At 45.1% G+C, this 14,419-nt stretch overlaps 1 long non-coding RNA gene across 1 annotated transcript; it reads right to left on the bottom strand.

Annotated features, from left to right (window-relative positions):
• Nucleotides 1-301: 301 nt before the first annotated feature.
• Nucleotides 302-13,725, bottom strand: LOC138295211 (uncharacterized). The gene is made up of 3 exons (XR_011203537.1): nt 13,605-13,725; nt 8,448-8,582; nt 302-915 (listed from the first exon to the last, which is right to left on the bottom strand). It is a non-coding gene; the product is annotated as an uncharacterized lncRNA (long non-coding RNA).
• Between the last annotated feature and the right edge of the window lie 694 nt (nt 13,726-14,419).

The raw sequence follows: 14,419 nt of genomic DNA, 5'->3' as shown, positions 1-14,419 counted from the left end.
GAAATTAATCAAGCTCTGATGTTAGATGGAACCCAAAGGCTGTAGACTTTTTATGTTGTGAACACAATGACTTTGGTGATTGTATTGTATTTTTAGCATTTATGAAGAAAAAGAATGTGTTTAGCTGAAGAATGTTATCTAGATTTTATACTTTTAAATTAATGCATATATGTTGTATTTACTTACGTTGATGGTTCAATGAGCCCGAGCAAAAAATAAAGGAAAGGCTGTCGGCTCCCACAGGGGTTGTGATGGACAATAATACAAACTCTGTGCAGTGCAAATAGGAACAACACCCTACTAAGTTCATGCATTCAGATTTTATTGCTTATTTGAAGTTCAATCATATGTTTAATCAATTACAGAATGACAAGCAAGGCATTCTCCCCTTCCTCTGAAACAGTAACTCAGTGTACAAGGCGAGATTATACAGAGAAGGAAGCCAGAAGGGAGGGTAACACCAACAGCTGTTTTAAAATCTAGCCCCAACCCCTGCTTGTGACTTTGTGTGGCTCTGCAGATTCTCCTAACAGCCACTATGACGAGCAGATGTCCCCACTGCTTCGCGAGCTAGAAGTCATTGTCAGACATGGGCCATGTAAATATGTCTTCAGAAGACCAGGGATAGATCTTATCCTGTCACAAGTATTCTGCAATGTACAAGGAGTTACTGAATGCTTTGTGCTCCCAAGGCTGTCTAATATGAGTAAAGGGGGTATTATCAGCAAGATGCAGAGGTGTAAGCGAAGCACATCCTTCTCTCATCCGAAGGGTTCTTCTTGCGGTGGACTCTGGAAAGGCTTCTTGATGCTGGTCAGAGAAGAGCCAGGTCTGTCTGGTGCGTCCAAGCGTAAGCGGCTGAGCAGGCATTAGGCCTTGACAGACCTCGTCCGTGGGAGGTGGAGAGTTAGGGATCTGTAAAGATATAGACAATCAAGCTAACAACTTTTCACTCTTACAATATATATGTACTGGAGGTTATAAAAACACATTGCTACACCGAGAAAACAGTAGAGCAGGATGGATCAAGCATCATTAGACACTGAATCAAGCAACATTATACACTGAATGCAACCTTGGTGTCAATCATTCACATGTAGAGAAACAAGTGAGATGCCTCTAGAAGGCACAAAGCTGCCTCAAAAGTATGTCCCAGATCCAAGTCAGTGTTGGTCTTCAGTAAAGAAAAGTGTTCACTTGACCACAGTGCCCACCTGTGCATCCTTTTGAGCCCAAGAAAAATATGAAGAGTCCCTGGAGAGGGATGAACCAGGGAGACCAGCAAACCTACTGACATTCTCTCAATCACCACCTACTGGAAATATGTTTACACACTCTGCACTCTCTTCAAATGCACTTATGCTTGTTGGTAAAAACCACAGCGGAGATGTACATTACCACCCCTCTTATTCATCACCCTCACTCACAAGAACCACGATGAGAAAGAGTAGGTAGGACTTGTGTGATGGAGATTACTGCTATTTATTTATGAACTACAGCTTTTTATGTAGACCGCTCTAATTAAAATAGGTGTCAGTGCGCTTTACATAAGGAGCAGAGGCTATGAATCCAGCTGAGGCTCCTCTAAGGCAGAGGAGCGTCGCCCCACTGCTCTGAGCAGTGCAAAAAAGGAAAAATACAATAATAACACAATGTTATTGTTTTATTTTTCAGTGCAAAGTCAGGTTAGGGCAGGACAGGGCTGGGCTGTGTCACAGGAAGGAGGAGTTGTCTGTGCACCATAAGTGCACATGACGGTTTGGCCGTCCGTCTGCGCACTTAGCATTTCTCCACCTGGCTGTATAGCACAGCCGGGAGGAGAACGTGCACAGGCTCCCACTCCCTGTCTGAGCGCCAAACCAGGCCGCTCAGACCGATCACGGAGCTGCTGTCGTGCTGGTGACAGCAGCGTTGTGATTGGCTTAGAGGAGTCTGGGAGCCTGTGCACGTCTGTGCTGCCGGGAGTCAGGAAGAGAAGAGGATGGAGGAGAGACGGCAGCCGTACACAGGTAAGTGTTCTTTCTTTTCACCCCCCGCCCTGCCACCCCCATTCTGTAGCAGCCGCTACTGTATGCATCTGGATCTCTGTTCTAGTGAAAAAGGATCTCTTTACAATAATGTGGGAGGGAAAATATGTTAGGACTTATTTTAAATTCAGCAGCAAGAGAAGAGCAGAAACACCCAGGATGAATGGGTGTTACGATGGAGGGGCGGAAATGGGAGCAAAATCAACTAGAGGGCAAAGATAGGAGAAACAGAAAAAGTCGAGTGATCTTGGATTGTAGGTCAAGATAGAGTTTGAACAGGTAGGTTTTTATTTTTTGATGGATTTTGAAAACTTCAGGGATGTCAGAAGTCTTGGAAGAGAAGAAAACTGGAGCTGCACCAAAAAAGTGGGTGGCAGTGAGTTAAATCAAATGTACTTCCTTTTCTTAATTTTCTTATACTTTGACATAAGGAGAATCCTCAGTTAGCGTGAATAGGCAAAAGTAAAATTGTTTATTGACCTTTATATTAAATAAGTAACAATATGTTTATGTTCAATTATAATGTGAATAATATATATTTTTTTAAATATAGAACAGAAAAAAGGCACTACACTATTAATTTTTAAATAGGTCTTAAATTAACTATTTAAATATATTGAATTAAATACAAATATTTTCCTGAAGTTTACTTTAAAAATATCCCATTTAAGCTCCAAAAATAATTTCTTAAAAAACAAAATTTAACAAAAGTGATGTATAGGTTTATTTATGTAATTTATGTTTTAGTGAAAGAAACGTTACATTAATTTATAAATGTAAAAAAGGTTGTTAAAATATTTTATAATTAAATAATTACTGTTTTATTTTTAGATTGTTTAACACTAAAATATCTCTAGTCATATTTTAAACTATTTTAAATCCTTTATTTTAATTTAAATTATTTCCTATTGGATGTTATTTTAGTACCCTACCTCTATTGGTTTCTATGGGAGGATGCTGCAGTCCCAGTGGTTGGGCATGTGTGGTTCTGGACTTACTACCGGGTCTTTTTGGCAGTAGGAACTCACACGTGTACACTTCACTTCACTCATTGTTTCCGAGAGGGAAGAAGTGTGAGATTACACTTTTGAGTCATTTATATTTGGCTTTCTGAATAACTAAAAGTATTATTTATATTTGGATTTTCTGAATAACTAGGAGTGAATCTACTCAAAAGGGTAAGGGTAAATTACGCATGTAAAATACTCACATGTGTAAGTTACCTTTGTGAATAGTGCCCATTGTGAGATCATAAGCATTGCATTTGGTGTGTGAGTTACGGTTTGCGTGTGTGGTGTACATTATGTATTGCATTTGTGCACAGAGGGTTTCACTGACCTACGTCCAAACAGTGCGGGCTGCAATGCTCACTGAACACAGCCTTTGGCTGTGCACATGGGGGTTGGCTGCAGAGTATGACCTCTGGACTGGCCTTGTTTTATGACATTTTAAGTAGGGTTTGTGAATCCAGGTGTATGGTTTGCAAACCCATGGCAGGCTTCACAGCTAGGGACTTCCACTCCAGGGCAACCTACATGGGCTTGTGCTGGACCTTCCATTAGGTACTAGATCCTTGTTTCAGGTCTACAAACTCTGCAGAAGGTACTCAACAGATGTTCATACTGCCGCCCTATAGTGTATTTATGTGTTTATTTATATCATGAAAAGAACTCAGTTAGAAATCAGTTCTGGTTCATTGAACACAAAACTGGAAGAGCCCTGCATTTGCTAGTTACAGTGTGCAATACAATATGTACCCCAATTCATATTAGTGAGTGAAACTTTAATCACCCCCACGTACCATTGCCTCTGTTAGACAGATCAGTAGCTCAGAATTTCAATTAACCAACAGGAAGCTCATCCTCCTAAACATTCACCAAATTTGAGTGGGTTCCTCAAACACTAACAAATGTAATAGCAACTGATTATTTTACCATCCCTCCCTGCTGAAGGTCTTTCCTCTTACTACCATCACAGAACAGCAAGAAAGTGAAAGAATCAGAAGTAGGTTATACACACCAAGTCACTGGTGACATGAGACAGGGCCAAAGTTATTAGTAAATTAAAACATTGCTGACTCCCTTCCTTTTACTCTACTGTCATTAGATCTGCACAAAACCCGACACACCGGTCCTGGTGCTTCTCGCTGACTGCTTGCCACCTTTGATGCAGATTCATCAAACAGCTCCAAAGTAAACAGCAAATCAAAACTTTAGTGACAGCATTTAACTCTTCCCCTCCCTTTGATGAGGTGACATTTCAAAGTAGTGGGCGTAATCCTTGGTTCAGATTCTAGTGAGTGACCCTGACTGCTTCTCAGAGGGTGTGGGGTGTTTGCTCACACTCAATGGCATTCAGTCTTACTCTATCACTCATTCCCCCTCAGCTTCATTTACTTACTCTCATTCGCACTTTCACTTACCTTTACCTACTCTGACTCAGCCTATCCCAGTGACTCGCCTCGTCTCACTCTGTCTCACCTAATCTCACTCAGTCTTGTTCATTTTCACTAATTCTGATTCATTCATGCTCACTCAGTCGCACTAAGTCCAACTCATTTTCACTCTTTATAGCTCACTCAATCTCACCCTAACTCACTCAGACTCACTGAGTCTAACTCATTCTGACTCATTCTGGCTCAATCTCACTCAGTCTCATTTAATGCCACTCAGTCTCAATCATTCTCATGTATTAAATCTCACTCAGTCCTACTCAGGGTCACTCATTCTGATTCACTCATTCACTGATTCACTGATTCCCACTTTAACTCAATTAGGCTAACCCAGTCTCACTGTGAGTTACTCATTCTTGCTTAGTCTCACTCAGTTTGACACAGATTTGCACATTGTGATTCAGTCAATCTCACTCTTACTCGCTCAGACTCAATCAGTCTCACTCAGTCTCACTCTGGTACACTCAGGCTCAGTCACTCATTATAACTCATTGTTAGTCTCACTCACTGACTAATCCACTCTTACTCAGTCTCATTCTCAGTCTCACTCATTCTGACTCGCTTTGACTCAGCCAGCCTCACTATTCCCACTCTGACTTATTCTGTCTTACTCATTCTCTGACTCACTAACAATCATTCAGATTGTAACTCACCCAGTCTCACTCTGATTGACAGTTTCACACACAGTAACACTCACTGTCATTCTCCCTCACTCTCATCCATCATCACTTTTACTCACTCTTCCTGTCTCTCATTCCCACTCACTCTCAGCCTACTTACGAGGCTGGCGGTCCTAGGACTGGCAGCCTAGAGGAGGTGGTTGGACCACTGTTGCAGTGGTGGTCCAAAAACCACATTACAAGTTATGCGGGCAGACCTGCCTAAAGACCGCCATCCCCACCAGGATCACAGATCCCGACGGGGTGATGGCGGTCTTGGTTGTAGTCAGCCAGGGCAGTGCTGAACTCAGCCCACCTGGCTGATTACAACCTAGTTCTCTGCCATCCTTTTCATGGTGGGGACTTTGCCATGAAAAGGATGGCAGAGAACAAGTGCTGGGGGCCACAGGGAGGCCCATGCCCATGGCATGGGCAGTGCAGGGGCCCCCTTGCCCAGCATCGTCAGAATGTGCACTCTCTGCTTTGCAGACAGAGAGCATTCCGAGGGTGCTGGTCAGCCCCCTCTGTGCTACGAGAGAGCACTCAGCTCCTTTAAGGGAGCCGAGTTCTATCTCGTTGCACTGTTCTTTCTGGTCTGACTGGCAGGAATGCTCTATTTCAAGATTTCCGCCGATCAGACCGCGAAAACCTCGTAATAGGACGGGGGCACCCTGGCGGTGGTGTCACCCGTGAGCTTGTTGGTCCCGTGGTGGGACCTCCAAACTCCTAATGAGGCCATCTGACTCACTTCTTCACTGACACTCTCTCCCTTTCAGTCACACTGTCACACAGACACACAGACATGTTCGCACATACATGCCCTCTCTCACAGAAGCACACGCTCACATAAACACAAGGCTTTTAAAAGTTTTCTTTGTACTTTCCCTGTTGCCTGTGTAGGTTTGGAGTCCTTCTACTTCTTTCTGCTATCAGGGCGGGAGCATGAAAGTGAAACCATGATCCTGCGCAGTCACAGATCTGAGATTTCAGTCTCTGTACTTTCACTCCACTGTTTTCCAACCACTGGGAATGGGTGATATGACTGGCTGATTGGCATAGAGCCATGGGCACCGCAGGGCTTCAGCGCCCATGCCTACCTTTAGATGCGGCTTTTTAGCAGGGCATGGGGAGGTTAGGCGCTGAGGTGTGCCAGGGCCCTGAGGGCAGGCCGGGGGGTTCGTTTCCCCAGCTCCTGGATTATCTCTCTGATGCCTGGTGCTGGTATCTGACTGTGCCTGCAGCATCCATCACACACTCTCACTGGCTGCCTCAGACTTGATTGATGGAATTTTTTCACCAAGAGTAAATAATATGCTATTATTCAATTCTGGTGTAATACAAACAGGCCAGAAAAGAATGAGGGTGTGACCCTGGAGTGGTAAAGTGGGAGCCACCACAGTGACACATGACACACCAGTAGAAAAGCATTCCTGCAGGCACCTGTCAGATTGTGTGCAGATGTGTCACACAGTGCCAGGTTTACTAGAGAATCAGCACTTGTTAGCCCCCCCATTTTTTACCTGCCATCCCACCTCGGTGGAGCTGCACAAAGTTGAAAATACAAAGAGTAAGCGCCACAAACTAAGTGTGTATGAAATGTCATGCATGACAACTGGTGCCAAAGCTAAAAGCAAATCAACAAATGATTCTTCAACTGACAACAACAGCTCCAAAAGAACTGAGCAGATTTGGATCTAATCAACAAAAGCACACTTTCTGAGTAAAGTTCGCCGTCCCTGCCAAGACTGGTGTAAATCTGTTTGGTGGCTTTGGCTCTAGGTGTGGGCAAAGGTTCCTGTAGGAGCTAAAATGGGAAATACATTTTTTGCCCCTTTTTGACTGTTTTCCCTCCGTATGGAATTGCATGACGGGATCTTATTTGACTGCGCTAAGAATGGCAGATTTGGTGATGATCCGTTGATGTAACACAAATTTATAGCTGAATCAATCAATGGCAAACGTGACTGAACCATAATTAAATATTATTGACTACCACAAAACACCAGAAAGGTGTAACAGAAGATTTTCACTGTTTACATCTGGATCTGGTGTGTGGGTTTGTGTGAGGGGTGTGCTGTGTCTCTGTGTGTAATCTGCTGCACTGTCCGTGGATGTGCAATGCTGCACGTGGTCTGTGTGTGGAAGAAGCTTGCTCTGCTGCTACCAGTGGCATCCCTGTTGTGGTGTATAAACATCACTGTTGCTACTTGTTCTGTCCCATTATGTGTGGATTACGCTCGAGCTGCTGCTGCCAACTCTGGCCCATTTCTGTGTGTGAAAGAAGCTGGCACTGCTGCTGCCAAGTCCGAGCGTTTCTGTGTGTAAAGGAAGCTCGCACTGCTGCTGCCAAGCCTGAGTTTTTCTGTGAGTAAAGTAAGCTCACACTGCTGCTGCCAAGTCTGAGTTTTTCTGTGTGTAAAGGAAGCTCGCCCTTCTGATGCCAAGCCTGAGCTTTTCTGTGTGTAAGGGAAGCTCGTACTGCTGCTGCCAAGTCAGAGCTTTTATGTGTGTAAAGGAAGCTCGCACTGCTGCTGCAAAGTCTGAGTTTTTCTGTGTGTAAAGGAAGCTCGCACTTCTGATGCCAAGCCTGAGCTTTTCTGTGTGTAAGGGAAGCTCGTACTGCTGCTGCCAAGTCAGAGCTTTTCTGTGTGTAAAGGAAGCTCGCACTGCTGCTGCAAAGTCAGAGCTTTTCTGTGTGTAAAGGAACCTCACACTGCTGATGGCAAGCCTGAGCGTTTCTGTGTGTAAAGGAAGCTCGCACTGCTGCTGCCAAGCCTGAACTTTTCTGTGTGTAAAGGAAGCTCGCACTGCTGCTGCCAAGCCTGAGCGTTTCTGTGTGTAAAGGAAGCTCGCACTGCTGATGCACTAACAACATCCCTTTTTTTGCATCTCAATAAAGTTTGAGGGAACCTTTTTTACTGAAAAGGACCCAAACCCATGGCTACTACATGTCATGTATAGATATTTATCATACACAGAAATATTTCACCATAACCATAGCACCAGGGGTTAAATCTATAAATCAGACTTCCATAGGCCTCCTAGGAGCTCATTAGTTTTCCCTAAAAAGTACTAATTTGTAATCAGTTTATTCTCAAAGAGGGTTAGGCTGTACCCTTATAACAACAAGGACTGTGACCTTTGCCCTGCAGCCCTATAGGTGTGAATGTATGTTCAGTATCAGACTTATTGTAAGAAACTCTCCTGTGTTGTTGGTGCTCTGAGACCCAAAGCAGCCTGAAGGAAGGGGGCCCCCCTCCATGTGAAATGATGGGCGTTGCCAAGGAGACCCGTGCATTGACGTCATACCTGGATCAGCGCACTGGAGGACGCACTCGAGCCTCCACCATTTCTTGGCATCTTCGCAGCCTTCATCTCCTATGCACTTCTCTTCGATGCGCAATAGTTCACACACTGGTGACAAAGGACAGCTCCCGGGTTTGTCTGTAATAACAAGATGTAAGAATGAGTCAGCCTGCTGGCCTCATTATTCAGATCCAACCCCCTGAGATGTTTCCGTGGTTATTACAATGGAGAGGACACTTGAGCACAGACCTTTGTGCTGAGCTGGACATCACCCAGTTCACCAAAACCATCCCAGTGCACACCTAGCCGTGAGGAAGCGTCAAGGCGCACACAGCCCCCTCCCAAGGAAGCTTGCACTCCCTCACTAATGTACTAACGCTCTACTATTGATAAAACAGTTGTTTTCACCTAGTTCACGTAGCACATCTGGCGTTGTGGGGTGCTTTATACTGGAACCGCTCTCCACCTCAACTTGGGAACTGCCCAGAGTTCATGCATCACTCTAAGCCCGAAATAACATTGTTTTGATAGATTGAGATATTATATATCCTAGTATATATATAGCCTAGTGGTAGCAAGTTATAGTTAGGATTCCTCAGATTTTTTATTAAAAAATAACTTAGCCTCAGTGTCTCTTCGCAAACCAGTCTTTACAGTTCTCTCCCAATCTTAGTGATCATTGCTACTGGTTCCATCTGTCCTTAACCCCTTCGCAGCCAAGGACGTAACAGTTACATCCTTGGACCATCTCATCGAGGGCGCGCTCCCCCATGAGCCTCGCCTTAGCAGATATGCCCACTAGACACTAGGGAGGTTTTTGTCATGAGGGGAGCGGCCCCTTGGGCAAGGGCCGCTCCCCAGGGGGCCAAATTATTTTTAGCCCACTTCTGCCCCCCCCCCCCCCCCCCCCCCCCCCGGGGCAGAAACCACCTAGACACCAGGGATAATTTTTCTTTTTGTTTATTTTCATTTTTTGATGTGGGGAGCGACCCCTTAGGCAAGGGTCGCTCCCTGGGGGGCAAATTTACTTTTAGGCCATTTCTGCTCCTCTTGGGGACAGATCGGCCTATTTGTATTAGGCCAATCTGCCCCCAAGGGGGGCAGAAAGCACTAGAGACCAGGGATTTTTTTAAATATTATTGAATGAGGGGAGCAGCCCCTTGGGCAAGGGCCGCTCCCCAGGGGTTTCCAAACATTTTAACACATTTTCTGCCCCCCTGAGGGCAGATCGGCCTATTATAATTAGGCCTTTTTGCCCCCGGGGGGGCAGAAACCCCTAGACACCAGGGATTTTTATTTGTTTGCGTCGATTTCACACAAGGGGAGTGACCCCTTAGGCAAGGTTCATTCCCCTGGGAGGCAAATTTATTTTAGGCCTTTTTTGCCCCCCTTGGGGAAAGCTTGGCCTGTTTTTATTAGGCCAATCAGAAACCACTAGGCACCAGGGATTTTTTATTTGCGCCAATTTCATGCAAGTGGAGCGACCCCTTAGACGGGGTCGCTCCTCGGGGGGGAATTCATTTTAGGCCATTTCTGCTCCCCTTGGGGGCAGATCAGCCTATTTCTATTAGGCCAATCTGCCCCGGGGGGGGGAGCAGAAACCACTTAGGCACCAGGGATTGGTGTGTGTGTATGTGTGTGTTTTGTTTGGGGGGCAGCCCCTTGGCCAAGGTTCGCTCCCCGTGGGGCACATTACTGTTGGCCATATCTGCCCCTCTTGGGGGCAGATCAGCCTATTTTTTGAAGGCCCATCTGCGCCAAAGGGGGGGGGGCAGAAAGCCCACCAGAGACCAGAGAAGATTTTTTTTTTTCAAAATAAGAGGGTGGGAGTATGGCTATAACCCCACCCCAAATAAATGGGGCCAAAGTTGTTCTGCCCACTAGTGGGTAGATGGGGCAATTACCCCTGATCCACACCCCGGGGGGGCAGAAAGTCTACTAGATGCCAGGGAATTCAAAGAAAAAAAATAGTTGGGTGGTGGCTACCAACCAGAGTGGGCCTGGTTATGGCCCCACCCCAACTGAAGGGGGTAACAGTCTTTCAGCTCTTCCCCCGCACACTAAAACATCTCATCCCACGGCAAGCGAGGCATTTGATTATTTTGGGTTTTGGTTTTACATTTGAGCCATGAGAGCTTGGCAAAATTGTCCCACTTGGAATGGTGAGGTCTACACTTTTTGGACTTTGGGACGCTGCCATATTGAAAAATCCAGAAGACCTAGACACATCTGAAAACTAAACATCTGGATGAGTCCAGGGTGGTGTGCACCCCGCACCATTTTCTTACCCACAATGCCCTGCAAACCTCCAACTTTGCTGAAAATCACACTTTTGTTCCACATTTTTGTGATGGAACCTTCTGGAATCTGCAGGAATCCACAAACTTCCTACCACCCAGCATTGTCTCATCTATACCAATAAAAATTCTGCCCCACCTGTTGGCCTAAAAATGTTTTTTTTCCAACTACCCTTTTGGACCCGCTTTGGTTCCCCCTCAGTTCCCACATGTTTTTGACTCTTCCCTGTCACAGGCACTTGGCCCACCTACACAAGTGATGTATCATTTTTACCGGGAGACTGTGGGGAACAGTGGGTGGTAGGAAATTTGTCGCGGTGTGGTGATCCCACACAGAAATGTGGGAAAAATGTGATTTTTTAGCTGAGGATTCTGAGTAAGAAAACACTGGGGGTTCCACGCAAGTCACACCTACCTGGACTCCCTCGGGTGTTTAGTTTTCAGAAATCTCTGGGTTTGATAGGTTTCCCTTTATGGCTGCTGATCCCAGGACCAAAAACGCAGCTGTCCCCCGCAAAAACAGGTAGTTTTGTATTTGATAATTTTGATGTGTCCAGATAGTGTTTTGGGCAATTCCTTTCGCGAGCACTAGGCCTATCCACACAAGTGAGGCACCATTTTTATCGGGAGACTTGGGGGAATGCTGGGTGGTAGGAAATTTGTGGCTCCTCTCAGATTTCAGAACTTTCTGTCACCGAAATGTGAGGAAAAGGTGTTTTTTTGGCCAAATTTTGAGGTTTTCAAAGGATTCTGGGTAACAGAACCTGGTGAGAGCCCCACAAGTTACCCCATCCTGGATTCCGCTAGGTGTCTAGTTTTAAAAAAAAATTCCCTAGGTGCCGGCTGAGCTAGAGGCCAAAATCTACAGCTAAGGACTTTGCAAAAAACACATCCGATTTCAATGTAAAAATGTGATGTGTTCAGGTTGTGTTTCCTGTCGCGAGCATTAGGCCTACCCACAAAAGTGAGGAACCATTTTTATCGGGAGAGTTGGGGGAGCACAGAATAGCAAAACAAATGCTATTGCCCTTTGTCTTTCTCTACATTTTTTCCTTCCAAATGTAAAAAGATGTCTATTTGAGAAATGCCCTGTAATTCACATGCTAGTATGGGCACCCCGGAATTCAGATATGTGCAAATAACCACTGCTTTTCAACACCTTATCTTGTGCCCATTTTTGAAATACAAAGGTTTTCTTGATACCTATTTTCACTCTTTATATTTCAGCAATTTAATTGCTGTTTACCCGGTATAGAATGAAAACCCATTGCAAGTTGCAGCTCATTTATTGGCTGTCGGTACCTAGGGTTCTTGATGAACCTACAAGCCCTATATATTCCCCCAACCAAAGGCGTCCAGCAGACGTAACGGTATATTGCTTTAAAAAATCTGACATTGCAGGAAAAAGTTACAGAGTAAAACGTGGAGAAAAATGGCAATTTTTTTACCTCAATTTCAATAGTTTTTATTTCAGCTGTTGTTTTTCGTAGGAATCCCTTGCAGGATCTACACAAATTACCCCTTGCTGAATTCAGAATTTTATCTACTTTTCATAAATGTTTAGCTTTCCGGTATCCAGCATTGGTTTCACACCCATTTCGGTCACTAACTGGAAGGTGGCTGAAAGCACAAAAAATAGTAAAAATGGGGCATGTCCCAGTAAAATGCCCAAATTGTGTTGAAAAATTGGGTTTTCTGATTCAAGTCTGCCTGTTCCTGAAAGCTTGGAAGATGGTGATTTTAGTACCGCAAACCCTTTGTTGATGCCATTTTAGGGAAAAAAACACAATCCGCCTTCTGCTACCCTTTTTTCCCATTTTTTTCCCTTCAGGGGAACCCACAAAGTCTGGGTACCTCTAGAATCCCTAGCATGTTGGAAAAAAAAGAATGTAAATGTGGCGTGGGTAGCTTATGTGGACAAAACGTTATGAGGGCCTAAGCACGAACTGCTCCAAACAGCAAAAATAAGGCTTGGCACCTATGGGAGAAAAGGCCTGGCAGCGAAGGGGTCATAGCTCTTTCCCACTGTTAGAGCTTAGCATCCCTTCTACCTCGCACCCCAGTCATTAGCGCTCCTTCTGTTAAATCTCATTGATTCTTTTCCATCAATCTTTGGAACTCATCCCACTGTCAGAGCTCATTGTTTCTCCCCCATCAGCCATTAGAGTTAATTATTTCTACTACAGCTTATAAGGGGTGAAGACCCCTTATGTTTGAAGCTCTGTCTTCACCTCTTTAGTTCCCTAACCTGTACATCTCACCTGCTGATATTGAACTCTTTGCTGACTGACAACAAGTCAAGAGGCTTTGTTTACAAGGCGTGGACCCATCAACGTCTGTCGGGTGCAGCAAAGTGGAGACTGAATCCATCCACCTTCAGATATTCTCCACCACTGTCTCCCAAACCTCTAGGCACTGCTTCTAGATGTGTCTATGTCCTCTTACAGAACACACACAGTCCCAATCATGGGCAAAGGTACCAGGACATGTGAGCACTGAGTGGCACTGAGTGCACAGGGACACGGCAATTAGTGGTTTGGGAGGGATGAAAACAAGACAACTCTACAAGGGGAAAAGACAGGCAAAGACCAGCATGTAGGCTGAGTGAGGAGTACATATTGGACAGAAAGAGGTGTCTCTGCTTTAGGGTGATTGAAGGGGCAGCCCCGGAAGTTTTCATTCAGCTGTAAGGAGTGTTTGGTGGGTGGTGCTGAGAGGAGTGAGAAGAGGGCAGTGAAGAGGGGTTGACATTGCATGCAGAGGTCTGAGGACAAGGAGACGAGGCAGCAGCAATGGGGCTGTGGTGTGTGAAGAGAAGGGCAGATTGTAGAGAAGACACACTGAGGAGTGAGCCTGTACTCACCAGCTGCACATATCTGGAAGACAGGGCCCAGCAGAAGTGCCAGGGCAAGGAGGTAACAGCCGGCTGTCTTCATCTTGGCAGTCAAAGATGATTCTGAACTCCAGGTGATGGAGCCAACCAGATTTATAGGTCTTTACCTGTTTGTTTTGCAACACTGACGAATGCTGGGAAGTTGGATGAATCTGTTTTCTGAATCAGCCCTTGTTGCCTCTTCCAATTACTACGTGTCCACTGAGCTGCCGCCCCCGTCCTTGTCTGCTGAAGACGGATGTACTTGTGTTGATAACCTGAAAGGTGTGCCAACCTTTCCAACACATTACAGGGCACAGCATTATATGTCCATGATTGGTGCATGGACACAGTTACCTTGAAATGTATTTAATTGCAATTGTATTTATATAGAGCTTACTACCCCTGACGTGGCGTCAAAGCACTTTTCGGCAAGTAGCACACTAACTACTCCAGAACCGAAAAAGGTTAGTGGTGGATTAGTATAGGGAAATGTGAGTTAATCTGAGCAGTGGACATGTGAGTCTGTTAGTCGGATTGAATAGAATCTGCACCTCCACAGCACAACTGTGGTTTGAAGATCAGGATGGGTAACAGTTCCTGCTGGGTAAACCCCTATTGATAATGTTTGTGCAAGTTTAGCAAAGTTTAGGAAATACCAAATTAAGGCTTCATGTTCTCCAAGTAATGGAGTAGCCAGAACAATAAAATATCTCCCACTTTGTATGGCACTAAAAGATGGGGCCAGTTGAGCTATCATGACCTTTCTTTTGGAAGTCAGTGAGAACTGTTCCTCTGATGAAAAT

This window comes from Pleurodeles waltl, chromosome 5, assembly GCF_031143425.1.
Source record: "Pleurodeles waltl isolate 20211129_DDA chromosome 5, aPleWal1.hap1.20221129, whole genome shotgun sequence".
Lineage (NCBI taxonomy): Eukaryota > Metazoa > Chordata > Amphibia > Caudata > Salamandridae > Pleurodeles > Pleurodeles waltl.
The sequence above is the reverse complement of the archived record's forward strand: the minus strand, read 5'-3'. Positions and strand labels throughout refer to the sequence as shown.